This window comes from Phaseolus vulgaris, chromosome 4 (genome assembly GCF_051622355.1).
Source record: "Phaseolus vulgaris cultivar YP4 chromosome 4, ASM5162235v1, whole genome shotgun sequence".
Classification (NCBI taxonomy): Eukaryota; Viridiplantae; Streptophyta; class Magnoliopsida; order Fabales; family Fabaceae; genus Phaseolus; species Phaseolus vulgaris.
The window spans coordinates 28,840,987-28,862,989 of NC_143501.1; positions in this window are offsets into that span (position 1 = coordinate 28,840,987).

Sequence of the window (22,003 nt, forward strand, 5' to 3'; positions counted from 1 at the left end):
AAGGGGCTCATATAAAAGTCCAAAATTTGTAACCCTAAACATCACTATATAAGTGATGTTGTTTTCGGAAATAAAGCAGAGAACAATCTTACCCTAGTATTAATTCCCTGAGTATTTGTTAGCAATGTAGATATTGCGGTGTACCCTAACATTGGTGCTTTCATCGACTTTCTCTATGCCTCCCAAACTTATACGTAAAGAATTGGAAGACATTCTTCAGGCCATCCAGGACCGCCTCACTTCCATCCAGTCTCAAATGGAAGCTAATGAAGCTCGCCAGTCCAACCTTGAGGCAAGGAATGATTTCCTTCATTCTTCCATTACGGTGTTGCAAGACCAGGTTTCCACTATTCCTAACCCTCAATCATCACCATTTATTAGTTCACATGAACACACCACCACCGTGCCCCCACCTCTTCCACCAATCAGACCACCCAAACTCCAACTTACTTTTTTTGAAGGACCCGACCCCCTGGACTGGCTGTTCCAAACGGAACAATACTTCAACTTTTATCACATTTCCCCAAAAAATAGATTATCCATGGTTCCTTTTCACATGAGTGGGGAAGCCCTTAGCTGGTTTAAGTGGATGCACCAAAATCATCTTATTACTGATTGGCCATCCTTCACACGTTCCTTAGAATTACGTTTTGGGCCTTCCTCATACCAAAACCATCAAGCTGAACTTTTCAAACTCCACCAACAAACCACAGTCACGGACTACCAAACCAGATTTGAAAAGTTATGCAATCGTGTCCATGGCTTAAGTTCAGAAACCATCCTTAACTGCTTCATATCAGGTCTCAACCCTGAGATCCAGAGAGAACTTGCAATCCTGAACCCTTATTCCATCCCACAAGCTATTGGCCTAGTTAAGCTTATTGAAGACAAAATTAAAGATTCCAAACCTAAACCAACCCGACCCCCTACATACACCACTGTTCTGAATCCCATCAACACCAACATTAACCGATCTCAAAGCACACAACCCACACCCCATACCCTTCCAATCAAACGCCTCAGTCCCACCCAAATGCAAAAACGCAGAGCTCTTGGCCTATGTTATAACTGTGACGAGAAATTTCTACCAGGTCATAAATGCTCCACATCATGTTTTCTACTCCTCTTAGATGACGCAGAACCAGTACCTGAAATTCTACACACCCCTCATGATCTTGACCAAACAGAAGATATGGTCCATTTCCACCTATCTCCCCATGCTCTCACGGGAAATTTTTCCCCTCAAACTCTAAAGTTCCAAGGTCTCATCCACAATTTACCAGTTCCTGTTCTCATAGACTCTGGCAGCTCCCACAACATCCTTCAGCATCGCATTGCCAAACATTTACACCTACCCATTCAGCCCAACCCACCTTTTCGAGTTATGGTGGGAAACGGTGCCTTCATAACATGTCAAGGCATTTTTCCAGAGGTACAAATATATCTCTAAAACTCAGTTTTCACGATTCCCTTCTATCTCTTACCTATAGAGGGTGCTGATGTAGTTTTAGGAATTGAATGGTTGCGCACTTTGGGCCCCATTCAAGCAGATTTTGCAATCCCTAGCATGGCCTTCACCCACCTCAATAAACAAATCACCCTCACAGCAACAAACCCACCAACCCCAACACAAGGTACGTACCATCAACTTTGCCACAACATTTCCAACCACACCATTACTTCACTTCATTTATTATCAATTGACACACATTCCATGATTCCCATTTCCCTGGAAACTAGCTTACAAACACCATCCTCCCCACTTTACCAATTACCCCAGTCCATTCAAACTATCCTACGCAAACACAAGTCCATCTTCAAACCACCCCACGGTCTACCTCCACCAAGACCCCATGACCATCATATTCCCCTCTTACCCAAAACTAGTCCAGTTAATGTACGCCCGTACAAATACCCCCATTCTTAAAAACATACAATCACCCACCTAATTGCAGAGATGTTGCAGGAAGGGTTCATCAAACCCAGTACCAGCCCTTTTTCATCCCTAGTCCTGCTCATCAAAAAGAAAGACGGGACATGGCGCTTTTGTGTTGATTACCGGGCACTCAATGCAGTCACCATCCGTGACCGCTTTCCCATACCCACTATTGATGTATTGCTAGATGAATTGGGGTCAGCTACAATTTTTACTAAAATTGACCTATACTCAGGGTACCACCAAATTAGGCTCAACCCAAATGACACTCACAAAACAGTCTTCAGGACCATAGATGGACACTATGAATTTCTAGTTATGCCTTTTGGTTTGACTAATGCTCCCTCCACATTTCAGGCAGCCATGAATAATCTATTACGGCCTTTTCTTATACGGTTTGTTTTAGTTTTTTTATGAAATTCTTATTTACAGCCCCACACTGCAGAACCATTTGCTCCATTTAGAGCTTATTATGAAATTGTTACAAACACATCTATTTTTTGCTAAGCTTTCTAAATGCAGTTTTGCTACTTCAAAAGTCAGTTACTTGGGCCACATCATTTCCCTAGCTGGAGTGGCCCCTGACCCAGAAAAAATAAAGGCAATCACAGAATGGCCACAACCACGGTCACTCATGACTTTAAGAGCATTCCTCGGCCTCACCGGATTTTACAGAAAATTCATTCGTGATTACGCCACACTCGCCGCTCCTCTCACCGATTTATTACATTGTAAAAAATTTACATGGCCAAACACGGCACAATTGGCATTTACAACAGTGAAGGCAGAAATATCTAAAGTCCCTAACCTACATTTTCCAAATTTCACACAACCTTTTGTGGTAGACAGTGATGCCTTTGCAGTGGCCGTTGGAGCAGTCCTTAGCCAAGCTAGTCACCCAATCGCCTTCTTCAACAAAAAGATGTGTCCCCGTCTCCAAGCAGCATCAGTGTATGTGAGAGAGATGTATGCAATCACAAAAGCAATAAAAAAATGGCGTCAATACTTGTTAGGGAACCATTTCACAATATACACAGATCAAAAGAGCCTCAATACACTGCTATCACAGACAATTCAGACACCAGAACAACAAAAATGGACAGCAAAACTCTAAGGGTATGACTTTCAAATAATTTACAAACCTGGAAAACACAATGTTGTGGCTGATGCACTATCCCGCCAAGAGCCGTCACCTCTCTTGGTATTGTTAGTTGTCTCCTCACCGATCCCCATCATATTCAAAGAGCTGCAACAATACTTCAACACCACAGAGGGCAAAAATTTAATACTGTCACTCACCAGCAACCAACCATTACCCAGTCAATTCTCCACCATCCAAGGCCTACTCTTCTTCCGCAACCGGATTTTTCTTCCCCAAACTCAAGATTTCCACAGGCGTATTATCATCGAGTTTCACGATTCACCCATAGGGGGACACTCTGGGGTGAAACCTACAATGTCCAAGGTAGCTGCATCCTTCTATTGGCCAGGATTGACAAGAGACACCAAGGAGTTCATACAACATTGCTCAGTGTGTCAACAGAATAAGTACCTGCAACAAAAACCACAAGGATTAATTCAACCCCTACCTATACCAGATCAAGTCTGGGCAGATATCTCTATGGACTTCATTACATACTTACCAGCATCTGCTGGCCACACTGTAATTTGGGTGATATGTGACCGTCTGTCCAAGTACGCCCACTTCTTGGCCTTACCCACTCACTACACGGCCCAAACCCTCGCTCAAAGGTTCTCCACTGAGATCTGCCGCTTACATGGGCACACCACGAGCATCGTATCGGACCGAGACCCTATCTTCTCGAGCACCTTTTGACGGAACCTGTTCAAAGCCCAAGGAACAACTCTATGTTTTAGTTCTTCATACCATCCTCAAACCGATGGTCAAACAGAGGTTTTGAATAGGGGATTAGAAGCTTACCTCCGTTGTTTCGCCAGTCACCACCCTCATTCAGGGTACATATTCCTTCACCTCGCAGAGTTATGGTATAATATGTTTTAGCATTCCTCCATTGGCACCTCCCCTTTCCACGAATTATATGGACGACCGCCACCCACCGCCATTGACATACTCCACACACCCCGAACGGGCACCACGATTTCGGACCTGCTACTCGAGCACACCATCGTCATCCATCACTTGAAGAACAACCTCCACCGCAACCGCCAACGAATGCGAGCCCAGTTGGACAACCACCACACCGAACACTCCTTCACCGCCGAGGAGTGGGTATGGCTTCGTCTGCAACCGCACCGTCAACACTCGGTTGAACGACGCCGCTCACCCAAGCTCGCTCCTCGTTTTTCAGGCCCCTACAAGATTGCGCGTTGCATAGGACAGGTGGCCTACGAGCTCATACTTCCCTCGTCATCACGTATCCACCCGGTGTTTCACATCTCTCTTCTCCGTCAGTTCAAAGGGGTATCTCCAGAGAGTTCATCTACCTCAAGTACGAACCCCACACCTCTTTTGAACTTACCTCCTTCCGCAAACCCTAATAACCCTCTGATAGCATCGCTTGAACTACCCACTCCGCACACGCCACCTGGGAACGCATTTACAAAGACGCACGTGACTTGGTCTCCCACGGCCGCTCCACTTCCCACGTCACCCAACCTCCAGAACATTCCAAGCACTGGTGACACCCTTGCAAACCCTAATCGTGACCCAATGTCCCAAGGAGGCCCAATAGAGAATCGTGCAACTTCAAACTTTGAGGACAAAGTTGAGTGTCCAGCGGAAGGCAATGATAGAGAAGAGCCCAATGTCCCAAAGAGGCCCAATAGACAAACCAAACAACCACGAAGTTCTGGAAACATGGCGAGTTCTCCTAGATCTCTACAAGAATCATTGCGGCCGAACCATACACCAAGCTGAAGGGTGTTTCTTTGGTAGTGGATTGGGGAGTAGTGCGGTAAGCCCACACAATTCTAGGAACTTCTTCTGCCCATGTCCCTTTGGCTTTATCTAGCCTTCTCTTCAAACCTCTGAGCAGAACTCGGTTGACAGACTCGACCTGTCCGTTCGTCTGGGGGTGTTCGATTGATGTGAACACGTGCTTTATTCCCAGCTCCGTACATAGCTTGCTTAACTGTTGGCTCGCAAACTGGATGCCAATATTAGACACCAACCGTTTTGGGATCCCAAAGCGGCACACTATGTTTTTGCACACAAAGTGTTGGATCTTGTGAGTTGTGATCTGCGCCACTAGCTCAGCCTCTATCCACTTTGTGAAGTATTCTATGGCAACCACGATGTACTTCATCTGCCACAATGCTAAAGGGAAAGGCCCCAGAATGTCGATTCCCCAAGTATGAAACGACCAACAAGGAGTCACTCTTTGCCAGCAAACCTTTCACGCCCATCTCCTTAGACAACAACATTCCAACAATCAGGGCCTCATATTCTTCCTGGTTGTTACTAGCTTTGAAAGCGAACCGCAGGACCTGCTCAATAAACAACCCATTTGGCCCTTCCAAGATGACATCAGCCCCACTACCCTGTTGGTTGGAGGAACCGTCTACAGAGTGTACCCATCTGAAACCTGCTTCTTCTTGGTGTGCGGCCGGCGTGGAGAGCTCTACCACGAAGTCAGCATAAACCTAACCTTTAATAGGGCCTCTGGGCTCATACTGCATGTCAAACTCTAATAGCTCTACTGCCCAACGCACAATCCTTCCTGCAACATCCGGCTTCTGTAAGACCTTACGAATGGGAAGGTCTGTCATCACTATTACGGTAAAGCTCTGGAAGTAGTGGCAAAGTCTTCGTGCTGAGAACACTACTGCCAGGGCTGCTTTCTCTCTAGCCTGGTATCTCACCTCAGGCCCCTGTAATACCTTGCTAACAAAGCAGATTGGCTTCTGCACCTGGTCCTTCTCTTGCACCAGAACCGAACTGATCACCCTCTCTGTAACTGCAAAGTACAAACAAAGTGGAGTACCCAGTTGTGGCTTGCACAACACTGGTGGACTGGCCAGGTACTCCTTTAGTTTGAGGAACGCCTTTTCGCACTCCCTGGTCCATACGAACCTGCTATTCCTCTTCAGACACTGGAAATAGGGATGCCCCTTATCTCCCCCCACTGACACGAATATGGATAGAGTGACCATGCGCTCTGTTAACTCCTGCACCTCTTTCACTGAAATCGGGCTCCTCATTGCTATTATCGCAGTGCACTTCTCAGGATTTGCCTTTATCCCACGCTCAGTGAGTAGGAACCCCAAAAACTTACCTGCTTTTACCCCGAACACACTTTTCAGGGTTCAGTTTCAACCTGTACTTAGCTATTGTGGTGAATAGGTCTTCCAAATCCGCTACATGTTGTTCCCTTTGCTGGGAGGTGACCACCATGTCATCTACATATGCTTGGACATTTCGCCCTATCATTGGCGCTAGTACTCTATCCATCATCCTTTGGTAGGTTGCACCTACATTCTTAAGCCCAAAGGGCATTACCTTATAACAATAACAGGATAGCTCGGTCATGAACGCTGTCTTGTACTCATCCCTGTGGTGCATCCTAATCTGGTTGTAACCAGAAAAGGCGTCCTAGAAGCTGAGTAATCTGCAACCGGATGCGCTGTCTACCAAAGCATCAATACTAGGCAGTGGGTAGGAGTCCTTCGAGCAGGCCTTGTTGAGGCCTGTGAAGTCGAAGCACATTCTCTATTTCCCACTAGCCTTCTTCACCAACACCACGTTCGCCAGCCACTCAGGGTACTGAATCTCCCTGATGTGGCCAGCGTTGAGCAGCTTCTGTGTCTCTTCTCTGATGACCTGACGCCTCTCGTCATTGAACTTTCGTCTTCTCTGGTGAACATGTTGGACTTGGGGCTCCATGGTGAGACGATGACACACGAAGTCAAGATCTATGCCAGACATGTCTGAGGTAGACCATGCGAAAGCATCCAGGTATCGTGCTATGACTTCGGCGATCTAGTCCTATGTCTCTTGGCCTAGGGATTTGCCAAGCTTGAACCTCTTCCCACCGATTTCCCTCTCTAATACGTCTTCTACTGGTTCGGGCCGTCTCTTCCGGGCGATCTCCCCTCGGGTAACCCCTTCTTCCCTTGGAGGCTGGGTGGTAACAGCGAACACTCCTCTCTTCGTCTTGAGGCTATTCTCGTAACACTTCTTACCCTACTTTTGGTCAGATTTGATTGTGATCACTGTCCTCTCCAGGGAAGGCAGCTTCATCTTCATGTGCCTCGTAGAGGCTATCGCTCCAATCCTGTTCAAAGCAGGTCTACCTAAAAGTATATTGTAGGCTGATGGAGCGTTAACAATAAGATAGATGATGCTTGTGGTGCGTGAAGCTTTGCCATCTGTGAAGGTTGTCCTCAGCTCTATGTGTCCACGCACTTCTACCTGGTCTCTAGCAAAACCATACAAGCAACCGGTATAAGGTCTCAACTGGTTTGGAGACAACTGCAACTTGTTGAAGGTCGACCAGAACATCACATTGGTTGAACTTCCCTGGTCCATGAGGACGCGATTCACCCTCCTCCCTGTTGTAACTACTGAAATCACCACCGGATTATTGTCATGTGGAACGACGTCCTGGCGGTCGGTCTTGGTCGACATCGGGAGTCTGATCTAGGAGAACTCTACTACCATCACCTCTCGTGCGTACTTCTTCCGCTAGGAGGCGGTGCATCCTCCTCCTGAGAATTCTCCAGAGATGGTGTTCATCTCACCATGAATGGGCATTTCGTGCCCCTGATCTCCTCCCGGGGCTGCTGACGCTTGAGCCCCCTGCGACTCTAGGAGGTAGTCCTTCAAGAAGCCGCTCTTCACTAGTTCGAGTCCTTCAAGAAGCCGCTCTTCACTAGTTCGTCCAATTAGTACCCCAGTGATAAGCAGTTGCGTATGGTGTGGGCACAGGCTTGCTTGAATTCGCACCAAGCGTTCTTGCTGGGCCCCAACTTCTTATCAGTCTTTGGGGGCGTCTTCAACCTTTCCTCTATGTTAGGAATAGCGATAAGCTCCTTGAGCCCTACTAGAAAATTGTGTTTGGGGGGCGCGTCCCCCCATGTGTGTGCCCTAGTCTGGGGCTTCCTGGTCTCGTAGGGTTGCTGCTTCCCTGGAGCCTTCTTCTCTGTTGTTGCCTCATGCACCCTCATGGGTTGAGGTCGACCTTCTGCTCGAGGTCAGATAGGGTCGACGCTGCCGCGCTTTTCTCTTGACTCGATCTTCTGCGGTGATGTGCGCCATAGCCCAACACCTGATCTCGCAGAACATCTTCGGGCAATATCTAAGCAGCGAGTCACTAAAGGGCCCTGGTAGCATCCCTTTGGTGAAGGCATGCACCATCATGACTTAATCCTTGGTGTTTAGCCTCACCACTTGGACCCAAACTTGTTCAAGAACTCTTTCAAGGACTCTCCCTGATATTGTTTTATGTCAAAGACATCGTAAGAAATCGAAGGGGGAGCCTTTTGATAAGATACTGCTCTCTGAACAGCGTTGTGAATTGGTTGAAGGTCGTAATGTGTCCGTCATGGAGACTCACGAACCATTCCAACGTTGCACTTGCCAATGTGCTCATAAACAACTTGCAATACACAACGTCAAATCCTCCTGTGAGGATCATCTGGGTGTGGAACGCTGTGAGGTGAGCCTCTGGGTCCTCTACACCTGTGAAGGTGACTTTTGGGCCCATGGACGTGGCTGGTAACACAACATCCATGATCGCCTGAGAGAACGGTATGGAGCGTGCCCAAGGTGGTATGGGTGGGCACGCTCATCCACTGCGCGCTCCTCCGCCTGTTGCAAACTCCTGCGCAGTTCCTCATTGGTCGTGCGCAGCTCTTCGTTGTTTGCTTGTGGCGCAGCTAGGTCAACCTGAAAATGCTTTTGGTCGACCCTAGACGTCACTACCTTTTCTTGGAGGGCGTGCATGGTCTCCATGATCTGTTGCATGGTGATGTTGTTCCCTCCTGAAGGCGCAACGGATCCTTGCCTCGTACTCCTCATATTGCTAGTAAGCTCTTAGCACGATTGTGAGTGGGACCTTGTTTTATCGAGCCCCACAGTGGGCGCCAAATGTTCTCATCGGTTGACTCGAACGACAGTCTTTGGTCCGCCTGTCTCCGCCTGAGAATCGAACTTCCTTGGTTGAAGAATCTCTCACCTGCAAAGACAAAGGGCGCCTTGGTGACCGTTTGCACTCCGACGCTCAAGTCAGTACTGGGGAAAAGAAACAGTAAGAGTATAAAGTAGTTTCAGTCTTAGAAACGGTGTACCTTGCTAGGGTTCTTACCACCCTTTATATAGGTTATAACTAGGGTTTACTTCTATTTTGTTACCCATGTCTAGGGTTCCTTGGAGAACGTCCATGCGCCGCTATTACACAATCTTAGCATAATTTGGCACATAGGACTTCCCTTTACTAGAGTGCAACGAATAACAAAATGGCTGCCAAGGTACCAACTCATGCACCAATGCTGCTGGGTCATCTGTTCTATGGGTGCCCTAAGTATTCATGTGTCGTGCATGCAACCTACCCTTGGAAACCCTAACCCCAATGGGCCTTAGCGCCTCCAAAGGTTCTTTACTTGTGTCGTGCCCAAATGCGCCATACACCCCACATGCATGGATCCCTCGTGACTTAGGCTTTCTGGTATTTGTGTGTTTTATCTGGTAACTGATATGACTTCTGAGGCCCACCTTACGTGGCCCATCGTTACTATCTGACACCGATGTCCGAGGTCTTCTCTGAAGTTGATGACCGGGGACTGGTCGGTACACAAAGTATGGTATCTGATTATTTGTATTTGCTGAACTTATGATAAATAGCAACCTCGTCATATGTTAATATATTTCTCCTAATTTCAGGGATGTTGATCTACAAAGTATCGTCCCTGATTGTTTATATTTGTTGACCTTATGATAAATAGATTTAATTAACTGATTTAGTTGTGTTTCTATTTCTTGTTGTTTTAAAGTCTTTAACGTATTTGACATTTTTCAAGGCTGACTTCTTTAAGGACCATCAAACCTACTTTTATTTAGAACGATTTATGTCTGTTGGGTCTGAGTTAAGTGGACTGAAAAGTTACGTTTTAAGTGATCGAGTCATAACCCAATCACGACCAAACGATACAATTTTTGTCCTAAATTTGTATATATTTAACTTTAGCTTTAACATTACTGTTCCCGCCGGTTGACCGGGATCGTCTTTGTGCGTGGCTTGTCCCTGCGAGCTAGGGCACCTTCGTCTTGCTCCGTCTGTGAGTACCTGAAAGAAGTGAACAAAGGGGCGCCCTCGCGGCCGTTTGCACTCCGACGATCAAATCAGCTAGCAAGAAACATCAAAGGGGACACACCATTGAGAGGTGGTCGAAAAAACTGTACTGAATGACTGAAACTGTGTGACTAGAATTGTGTCGCCCTAATTGCCTTGTGCTCACTGTGAGTGCGTCGCGAAGACAACTAGGGTTTGCTCTGTGTATCTGTGTGTATTAGGTTAAAAATATGATCCCTTTCAAATGCTCCCAAGGTCCCTTTTTATACCTTTCTCATCTTTTCCAGCGCATCAAAGCGCATTGAAAGCGTATAAAAAACATTCCTTGGAACATTCGAATCTTAACTGAATTAACGCGTACCTTGGCAAACTTTCACTGAAACCTTTACTGAGCACGTGTGCCTTGCCACGTGCCCTTCTGACTTGACCGTTTATTCTGTGCAGAGGGTCCCACAGCGCCGCAACCCAACTTAGGGTTATTCCCTCGTGTGAGCCCTCTTTCCTGCGAAGTGCTTTTGGCACGTGGGTTGACTTTCTGGGCGTCAACTCATGCGCCCCAATCATTACCTGCTTGCCCTGGGGGTGGGTCCACCTTTCCCTCGTACCATGCACGTGGTTCTCCCCTGGTTATGGCCCTCTCATGGGCCGTATCTGTTCTAGGGTCTCCCAGTGGTGGCAGGGGTACTTCACGAGTCAGGATATCCCCTTATGGTGCTACACTTATGGCCTTGAAGCCACATTTCTCTTCTCCTTACTGTTGTTCTGTATGGTCGAGGCTCGAGGCCTATCGGGCGATGTCTTTGCTCGGCGATGTTTCTCTTTAGGCGAGACCCCTCTTGGGCGACGCCTCTCTATGGTGACGCCTTTCCTGGGCGATGCCTCAGCGAGGCAATGACTCGAGCGGCCAACCTGTTGACTTCTCTTCCTCGGGTCCCTTGAGGGATCCCACCATGCGTTGACCCTGACCTTTGGTCAACGCCCGGGGACGGGACGGTACACAAGCCCCCCAGTCTTGAGCTGACACTGGTTTCAGCGAAAAGACTAAGGCTAAGGCCTCGCCCCCATTGTCCTTAGGGTATTTTGATGACGCGTCACTTCCTGACCGGTTGACGTGACACTTCCTGCACCACCGGCGCAGCGCACCCTCGAGGATTCTGACGATGTGATATTCTCTGAGCAAGAAAAGTGACTCTTCAGGTTGTGCCTTAATCTCGTGACACGTGGCCCAATCGCACGGTGCTCTTTTTTGCGTCCTTTGGCGCCTCAACTGTAACGCTTGAGTCTTGAAATCCCGCACTTGAACTCATTGTTTCTATCTATTCATATCTTCTCCGTACTGTTCGTCTTTCTTCCAAGAGTTCTCCCTGCGTTCTTTCCTCGTTAACTCTTCCCTTCTGTACTACCGCTGAACATTTCTTCTTTGATCTTTTAGTTCCTTTACTGACAGTTCATCTTCTTTGACCTTTTGGTTCTTTCATTGACAGTTCGTCTTCCTTGATCTTTTGGTTCTTTCAATGACAGTTCGTGCCAACATGTCTGCTAACCCTCATTCTTCCAGAGTTAACCATAAGGATCTCTATGTGTGGGCTTCGGGCGAACTCCTTAACGAGTGCTCGAGCCTAGTGTCCACCAAAGCTGTGAGGGACCACATAGGGGAGCCAATTACTTATGACCATCGTGCCTTCGGGAAAAGGCATGATGACGACGTTGCAGTGGTCCCTTGTGCTTTGGGGGAGCCCGTATGTGGGGACGAGCGGGCCAACAACGGGGTCCCCTTCTTCTACTTTTATCAGGTGGTCTTTAAGTGCGTCGGTGTGCGCTTGCCTTTCTCTAGGTTCGAGAAGGAACTGCTAACGGAGATCAATGTCGCCCCAGCCCAGCTGTACCCTAACAGCTGGGCCTTTGTCAAAGCCTTTGACATACTGTTTGGTTTCCTAGGGTGTGCACCTTCTGTTGACATCTTTCTTCACTTCTTCGAAGTGAAAAGGCAAAGAAATAACCTCTGGGTGACTCTCAGCAACGTTCCCGGTAGGGTCCTCTTAACCCCCTTCCAGCACTCCTTCACGGGGTGGAAAGGTAAGTTCTTCAAGGTTTGTTGTTCCGACCTTGTACCCTTCGCTCTGGACGACTTTCCCCTGTATTGGGTGAAGGAGGCCAGAGCCCTGAAGTCCAAGCCCCTTAAGAGGTTACCTTCAAGTGATCAGGTGGCTTGCCGGATTTTGGCGGGTGCGGGGGGCTTTGAGCTGCTGCCTTGATAAGCCTGGAATACAATGTTGAGGCCCTGGAAAAATACATATTTACGAAAAATTCCCCTCATGACCTTCCTATTCCTTGCTTTTGCTGAGTTCTTGCATGATTTTATTTTGGGGTGCCTTATTTTGTGCCCGTCTTTTACAATGCTTACCCACTGTTTGCGCAGGTTCAAAGATAAACAGACAACAAAGGTCGTTGCTGGCCCAGGCGTTGAGGTCTGAGGATGGGGCTTCATCATCACCTTGCTCAAACTCCGGGGGCTACTGATGAGTGGCCGTATTTTGCTTTTCGTATGAACATTGAACGTGTACATGATTGCTTTTTGTCTAGTTTGCAACTATCACGGACTTTATTTGTAATTGTAACTCTTGATTTACGCTTTAATTTATGTTTAAACGCCACCCACTTTATCTTGCATGCTTGCGTCTGCTTCCGCTCTCTTTGTCATGCTACGTGCGTTACCTTCAGCACTCCCCTCCATTGTGTTTGACCTTAACTCTTTAGGTAGCACGTGCCCTTTCCTCCTATTCTCCATTCTTTCTTTTCAAGTTGCGACGCGTACTCTTCTCCCGATCCCTTTACTCATAGCCTCGCTTGCGCTCTATCTCTGCATGCTTACGTCTGTTCATACGTTTGAGCTTCCTTGCCTAAACCTCCAACGGCTTCAATCTGGGTTTACTAGTAAAATCGGCGAGGTGTCTTTTCGAGCGATGCTCTTCTTGGGCGATGCCCCTCTCGGGCGATGCCTCAGCGAGGAGATGACTCGTGCGGTCAACCTGTTGCCTTCTCTTTCTTGGGCCCCTTGAGGGGCCCCACCACGCGTTGACTCTGACCTTTGGTCAACGCCCGAGGATGGGACGGCACACATTCCCCCCGATCCTGAGCTAACACTTGTTTCAGCGAAAAGACTAAGGCCTCGCCCCCATCGTCCACGTGGCATTTCTTGCTGACGTGACATTCCTTTGTTTCAGTTTGACTTGACACTTTCTGAACATTTGATGCGATGTTCTCTGCGCTTGACGTTTTGAGTTATGCTCTAATCTCTTGACACGTGGTTTGATCGCACGGCCTTTACTTAGCGCCTCTCGAGCTCCTCGAGTTAACGTTACATCTTTCAAAAACGCGCGCTCCAAGCTACTGTTTCATTCACTCTTCGCATTCTCTCCACTGCTCATCTTCCCAAGCTTTCTCTGCAACCCTTGTTTTCTCTCTCGCGCTTTCGGTCTTCGGATCTCCCGATACTAAAAAAGGTATGACCTTTCTCCTCTACTAGCTCCCTCTTTAACTTTCGTATTGCTACAACTGCCTGAGACTATTTATTTTCCCTGTACTCTTTGTATTCCCTTTCTCATTTCTCTATCTCCCTCCCCCTTTGAACTTCTTGAGTGGGTAGGGGTTTTCGTAGGGATTTTCCCCCCTTTTCTTCCTGACCTTGCTTGCTGAACCCTTGTCTCTTCTTCCTTCTTCAGCTTTCTCAATGGCACACACAAAAATGACGGCCAATCCCCCTCCCCTCAATGTTAACTATAGAGACCTATACTCATGGGCTCCGATCGAACTGCTCGACGAGTGCTCGAGCCTGGTGTCCACCAAAGCTTTGAGGGACCACGTGGGGGAGACAATTACTGATGACCATCGTGCCTTTGGGAAAAGGCATGACGACGACATTGCGGTGTTCCCTTGCACTCTAGGGTAGCCCGTATGCGGGGACGATCGGGCCAATAACGGGGTCCCCTTCTTCTACTTCTACCAAGTCGTCTTCAAGCGTATTGGGATGCGCCTGTCGTTCTCCCGATTTGAGAGGGAGTTGTTAACGGAGATTAATATCGCCCCGGCCCAATTGCACCCCAACGGCTGGGCCTTCGTCAAGGCCTTCGGTGTCTTGTGCGGGTTCTTTGGATGCACGCCCTCTGTTGATATTTTTCTGCACTTCTTTGAGGTGATGAAGCAGGGGAAGAGCCTCTGGGTGAGCCTTAGCAATATCCCTGGAAGGGTCCTCCTATCCCTTTTCCAACAATCCTTCAAGGGGTGGAAGGGTAGATTCTTTAAGGTTTGTTGTTCTGATTACGACCCCTCTGCTCTCGACGGCTTTCCCCTATACTGGGTGAAAGAGGTTAAGACCATGAAGTCTAAATCGCTGGACGAACTGCCCTCGAACGATCGAGAGGCCTGTCAGATCTTGACCAGCGTGGGGGGCTTCGAAACAGCCACTCTGATAAATCTAGAGTTCAATGCCGAATCTCTAGCAAGATATATAAGTAGGAATGTCTTTCCTTATAACTTTCTGGCCTTTGTTTTTGTCGGATTCTTGTTTGATGCATGATTGGTCTGCTTCTTTGTATTTTAACTTTAGCCTGTGCCTAACCTCTGCTATATTTGTCTTATCGGTGTAGATTCTAAGATGGATAGACAACGACGGTTGCAACTGGTCCAGGTGCTGAAGTCTAAGGATGAGGTCTTGGCGTCTCCGCTCTCAACCTCTTTCGCACCTCCATCTCCTCCTAACCCCCAACCTCAACCCGCAACAACACCAACAACTTCACCAACCCAAGCTTCTCCCCATCCCCTTCCAAGTTCGCCACCTTCTATCGCAGCCGTGCCCCTTGCGCTGGTCGAGGCGGGTGTCTTCGCAGCCCCCTTGACAAGGGTAAGAGGGTGGTGGAGATCGTTTCTGACGATGAGAACTCCGCTGAGGGGCAAGTCTTCAAGCGACAGAGAACCCAACATGCCCCTCGGACGGTTACCTCCGCCGCTTCCTCCTCTCATGGGGCTGAGTCCTTAAGGGAGGATCCATTGAGCGCCACTTCCCCTCCTCAATCAGTGCATCAAGAGCGAGGGCTTGAAGCCGAACCCATAGGCGTTCTTCCACCTGCCCCAGAACTTCCTCTTCCCATGCAAGAGTCATTAAGGGGATTTCTGAGCATGGGATCTTCTGGTAGCCAAACTTAAGAGCCTCAGAGGGAGAGCCTGTATTATTACATGGGCCTCTTCATGTCCTGCGCCTACACCTGGCACAAACAATCCAGGGCCAAAACCGCTCAAAATTCCGCCTTTCAAGCACTGAAGAAGGAAGTTGCTTCCCTAAAAGATGATAAGGAGAAGTTAAAAGAGGAGAAGGAGAGGCTGGCTGCCCATTGGGGGCGTCAAGACGGTGCATATAAAGAGTCACTGGGGGTGGCGCAGAAGGCGAGGGAGGAGGCCAACAAACGGCTGCATGAGGTGGCTCAAGCCCAGGTAGGGTTCCTGAATGAAGTGGTCCCCCTTCGCACAAAGATTGCTGATCTTGAGACGGCTGCAGAAACCTCTAAGGCGTATCAGAAGAAACTCGAGGACCAATGTGTGGACCGGGAGCAGAAGCTGGGGAAGATGGGTTCGCGGAGGCCCTTGTTCAAGCTACCTGTGCAAACCCCGGCATCGATGTCTCTAGGTGCAACCCCTTCAATGAAGTGGTCGATGGCAAGCTTGTGCCTTTGGAGGCCTCCGAGGAACAACCTTCTCCTTGTTTCAACAAAAACATCTGATGTGTACATGGTTACCTTTTGTTTAACTTGTAATCGTCATGAACCTTGACTTGTAATTATAACCTTTGCTTTACTTTAAGGCCTATTTAGACTTTATCTTCACATTCTTGTCCGCTCCTAACTTCTCTTGCACTTTCATCTGTTTCTGCTTCCTTTTCTATATCAAAGACCCGACTGGTACTTGCCTTCAACGTATTTCTTGGTTGCTTCGCCTTTACCCTTTAGGTAGCGCGCGTCTCTCCCTCTTATTCTTTCTTCTTAAGGCGTGAGGCACACCCTTTGATGGTCCACGCTTCTCGCTTCTTCTTCTTAATCTTCGAATTTCTTTTTCCCTCTGAACTTGTGAAATCTTCAACCTGCTTCTCACTTACCTTTCCTGGGCCCGAGGCATTCGTAGCCGAAGGCAGTACTGATTTTCTCATCGCTTTAGGATAAAAAGGGGAGTCTCTTCTTTTTGGCCTCGACATCACTCAAGGGCGAGGAGGGCTTATTTGTTCTTCTGTGGTCTCGACATCACTCGAAGGCGCGGAGGACTTATTCTACCTGTGTTGGGTGTCTACGCTCGAGCAGAGACCTGCTCTGGGTGTCCTCAGCGTGTCTAAATACTTTGGGACAAAAGTCGCGCTCTGGTGCCCACGCCCATGGGGAGGTCTAAACAATAGTACCGTATCGTCCATGGAGTGTCTAAAAACACCAAGGTGTAACGTTCTAAACATCAGACGCTGGGGCTAGTTGTTCCTACTTGAGGAGGGGCGTCCCGAAGGAATCCCTTAACCCCTAATCAAGGACTAGGCACCCAGATTTTAGCTTGTATCTATCGCCTGATGCCGTGGCCAGCTATTCATACCTGAGGTGGGGGCGTCCCGAAGGATCCCTTAACCCCTACTCAAGAACTAAGCGCCTGGGTTTTTAACTTATGTCTAACATCTGACATCGGGGCCAGCTGTTCATACCTGAGGAGGGGGTGTCCCGAAGGAATCCCTTAACCCCTGATCAAGGACTAGGCTCCCGGATTTTAGCTTGTATTTATCGCCTGATACCGGGGCCAGCTCTTCATACCTGAGGAGGGGGCGTCCCGAAGGAATCCCTTAACCCCTACTCAAGGACTAAGCGCCCGGGTTTTTAACTTATGTCTAACATCTGACATCGGGGCCAGCTGTTCATACCTGAGGACGGGGTGTCCCGAAGGAATCCCTTAACCCCTGATCAAGGACTAGGCTCCCGAATTTTAGCTTGTATCTATCGCCTGATACCAGGGCCAGCTCTTCATACCTGAGGCGGGGGCGTCCCGAAGGAATCCCTTAACCCCTACTCAAGGACCAAGAGCCCGGGTTTTTAACTTATGTCTAACATCCGACATCGGGGCCAGCTGTTCATACCTGAGGAGGGGGTGTCCCGAAGGAATCCCTTAACCCCTGATCAAGGACTAGGCTCCCGGATTTTAACTTACACTGACATCTGGCACCGGGGCTAGTTTTTCATACTTGAGGAGGGGGTGTCCCGAAGGAATCCCTTAACCCCTGATCAAGGACTAGGCTCCCGGATTTTAACTTATACTAGACATACCTGTTATCTTGCTCTGAGCTTGGCTTCTGCTTGATTATCTGGTGGCAACGCCTTGTGCTGGCGACGCCCTGTTCTAGTAACACCTTATCCTGGCGACGACTGGTTCTGGCGATGCCTCATTTTGGTGACGCCTTGTCTTTGTCTTTGTTTCTTTAACCTTTGATCTTACATTCGAATGAGAGAAAAACTAGAGCAAAAATATATTAACTTTTCCTTTCTTTATTTGGGTGACCTCGTTAAAAAACCCCCGGGAGGGAAAAAGAGTGTCCCCTTTATAAACTTCCACTGAAACAACATCAACTGAAATAAAATTTTAAATTTGCTGCATTCCAACTACGTGTGATGGAAAAACGATCTTCTTCTAGTAATGATCTTTGTAATTTCTTCTTTGGATGAATGATGAAGGAGATATGATGAGCGGAAGCATTAAAGAAACTCAAGAGGAGTTTCCATGGATTGAAGTGGAGTAGGAATTTGTGAGAGTGAGAGGTGAGGCCAACTCACTAGGAAAGAGTCTAGGCTAAGTCTTGAAGGAGACTAACCTAGGGAGAACTTAAGAACAAGTAGAATGGCCAAAATTAGGCAGCATTTCATTACTAATTCAAAGTTAAAGAAATACATGTACAAGAGACTCCTATTTATAGGATAAAGTCTCTCAAAAACTCTTAAATGAGAGTGTGACAAGTGTCACCACCTTATTGGTGCAAATCCTCTCCATTAAGGAGAAGACATGTGGAGACTCATGCCTTCCTTGCCTACATTTCTATTTGCACCCCTCTTTTACTATTTTACACATTACTATGTTTTCTATTTACATATTTCTCTACTTTGGCCCAAAATACAAGGACCAAAACTTCCTAACTACTCTATACAATTTTTACAAGGCTAAGAAGAAGAAAAAGACTTTACAAACTCTTTATTAAAGCTCGATCTTCGTCTATCTTCTTGGCCAAAAGTTTTGAGGCTGGACGATTTCCATCATCCCCTCCCTCTTGAAAAGGATCTATCCTCAGATCTAAATGATGCCTAATGACAGCAGCCTCTGTTTATTTGATGTTTTCCTCCTGGGTCAAATGTCAATCTACAATAAACAACATCAAACAAACATGAGATAAATTTCTTTTTTAAAAGAAAATTAAAACAAAAGAAAACTAAACAAAAATAAGGCCCTTTATCTTTAAATTTCTTTTTAAAGAAAAACATAAGGCCCCTTTCAAAAATATTTTTGTTCACTTTGTGTTGTTTATTGCCCAAGCTAGGCAACAACATCACAAAGTTTGGTTTTTGAGATTTTTGTAAAGAAGAATGAGCATTATATAATTGAAAAGAAGAGTTCAAAGTATTGCAATCCTCCTTTAAGGATTCTTTCTCAGCCATGCTTTGAGGGAGTGTCATAAAAGGTTCTTCTTCTTCGTGGGTTTCCTCTTCTTCCTTTTCAATCAAACATTCTTCTGGTTTAGCTCCAAACATAGATTTTTCTTCAAGCACATCCTCACAAGGGTTTTCTAGAGAAGATAAAATGTTATCAATATATGATTCAACTCCAGAAAAAGAGTTTTTTATACTTTCTTTTTCTATCATCACTTTTTCTCTCTTTTCTTTCTCTTCTCTATCTTTCCTTTCGTTGTCCTCTCTTTCCCTTTTCTCCTTCTCTTCTTTCTTTCTGACAAGAGCTTGGAATTTTTCTCTAAACTCCTTTTCTCTTCTAACATATTCTTTTTCTCTGTATATAAAATTTCTTCCTTTTTCTACAAGCTCTTTCATTTCTTCTCTAAGCTTTTTCTTTTTCAAATATGAAGGTGGAACAAACTTTCTTCTCATACACATCTTCAATTCATCCCAATTCAATATTTCTGATTTTCTACCAATTCTAACATCAGCTTCCCTTTGTATCCACCAAGACCTAGCATATTCTTGAAAACTTAGGGTAGCCATGGAAAATTTTCTAAATTCATCCAATTGATGTTTTTCAAAGATTTGATCAACTTTTGTTTCCCATTCTAATATGCTTCAACATTTTTATTTCCATCAAAGTAAGAAATGTATACTTCAGACTCAGTAGAATAATATAAACTTCTAGGCTCAAAACACATCCCTTCCTTTTTTTTATAATAAGGATTATAAATCTTTCTACTATGACAAGAAGTATACATAGACATATTAAGCTTTGTATTTAAAAGATTTTTCACAAGAAGGAAAGTGAGTTTAGCACACAAGGTAAATTCCCAGGAAAGAGAGGTGGGTCACAATGGACACTCTTAAGTACCAAGTCTTTCCTAGCCAGAACTTATCCCAATGCACTTCACAAATCTCCTTCCAATGAAAACTTCTTCAACACAAACAAAGAGTTTTCTAAAGAAAGAAACTAAAAGAAAGCTTTTAAAATCTAAGAATTTAAATTGCAAAAATTTAAACTAGACGACTCCTAATGGTGAGGCTTGTTGGCACTTGTGAACCTTCAAGACACACTCACCGTCTAAAGCGTGTATCTAATAAGAAAATTAAAGAAAACTTGTAGGAGATGGAAGAACACCAAAGGCTCTTCCAAGACACCTAAAGTAAAGATAATGGCCAAATTACAAAACAATTGAAATCACACAAAATTTTAAAAAAATAATCTTCAAAGTTCTCTTCTCTTCTGTCACAAGTGTTTCTCTCCAAGCCTTTACTTGTTTGTCCTCCAAAGGTGAGTACCCCTTGCAAAGTCCTTTGCCTTCTCTTAGGATGTTACCTAGAAGTTAGCTCAATTCTCACAAAGAACAAATTCAAGGTATATTCCACTTCAAGAGGTCAATAATAAAAGCAATAAAAGCTCAATTTGAAGAGTGAAACTCAAAGGAGATTAGAGATGACAAACACAAAGATTATCCATAAAATCAAGACAAGCAAGAAATTAAAGATTTTCAAGAAAGTAGGCACTCAAAAGAAGCACCTAAAGATTGGCACTAGAATTGGATTACAAAAAGAAAAACAAAGAATGATGAAAATTCTTAGTAGACCATGAAATCCAAAATGTTGCTGCCCAATGTAGCTTGGTCCAAAGAACTCAATTCTCGCGGGTCCGCGCAAAGGAACTCCAATCGCCAAATTTCTCACCAAAATTTACGCTCCCTCATTATTCAACAAATTGCATTTAACTTTAAAGCATGGGTCCCACCGTGTGATTGCAAATTCCAGTAGCTGCCAATACACACTTCTAATTACTCAACACATAACTATTTTTTGTTAGTTAAAAGCACCCACAATCACGCTTTCACCAATTCAACAATTTTCAATTTGCTTTCACTGATTCTACTTTAATTTCTTCAATTAATTGCACACCTTGCTAGTACTTGATTCACGCTGCACCTTCGGCACACCATTTCTCATCAAATTCTTCAAATTTACGGACCCCACAATTCACTGCATCAGCTTCAATCAATTTGTAATTCACAAATTGAATTCAAATGCGGACATACTTTTTTTTTATTTAATTAAAATCTGCACCAAAATGATCAACAATTTCAAGCAATCAAATCTGAATCAGAACAGCTAGTATGAAAGACCTACGCTTGTCAATTACAATTTCAAAATTCACCAACAGCTTCACTTTTCCAATTTCACAAGCTAAACCAGAAAATTCAGCACCAAGACAGCAACTACATGGCACCAAAGTCAGAAACTATAATTTCTACTGACCACGAGGAATTCAATTTCCAATTAACCAGTGAATGCAACCAATCTTATGCATAAATTCTGCACTGAAGTAGGCAAAACTGCACCAACAATAAAGAACTGAACTGTTTTGTTTGAATTGCAACTTAATCACAAAAATCACCTCTGAATCAAATACGGAAGTTGCGAATTCAATTCCAGCTAGCACAAATCAATAACAAGTATTTACCAATACAGTTCTTGCAAATCAATCACACTCCAAAGCCAATTTCAGTGTTTTATATTTTAAACAAACAGTTGGCGCGCACACTTCAATGTATCAAACTGACTCAACAATTACAAAGTATTTTCCAAAAACGCTAAATTATGAATTGGAATAACTCTCTAGAAATTGCTTCACCTTAATCAATTGAATGACTAACCTTCTCAAAATCACTTCAATTTCAGTTCCGCGTTTGAGAAGACGAAGTTGTGTGCACAATCATATAATGCAGTTTCTTCGTTCCTCTACTCTAGTCACTAGAGAACGCCGCACCAGTTCTTTGATTAATCCAACACAAATCCGTTCGTTCAACGTCTCAATCACGATTCTCGATTTGTACCGAAAAGAACTTAATAGTGTTCAAATTGCTCAGGACAAAACGACGAATAAAACAAATTGCTTCAATGCTTTAACAATCCAATACAGAAACCGATTCCAATCATAGATTTCCAAAATCGCTCCAAAAAGAAATGAAGAACCAGATGAACGCAAAAGCAGAATCACAAATCTTCGGAATCGGAAGTGAAGCGGAAGAAGAACT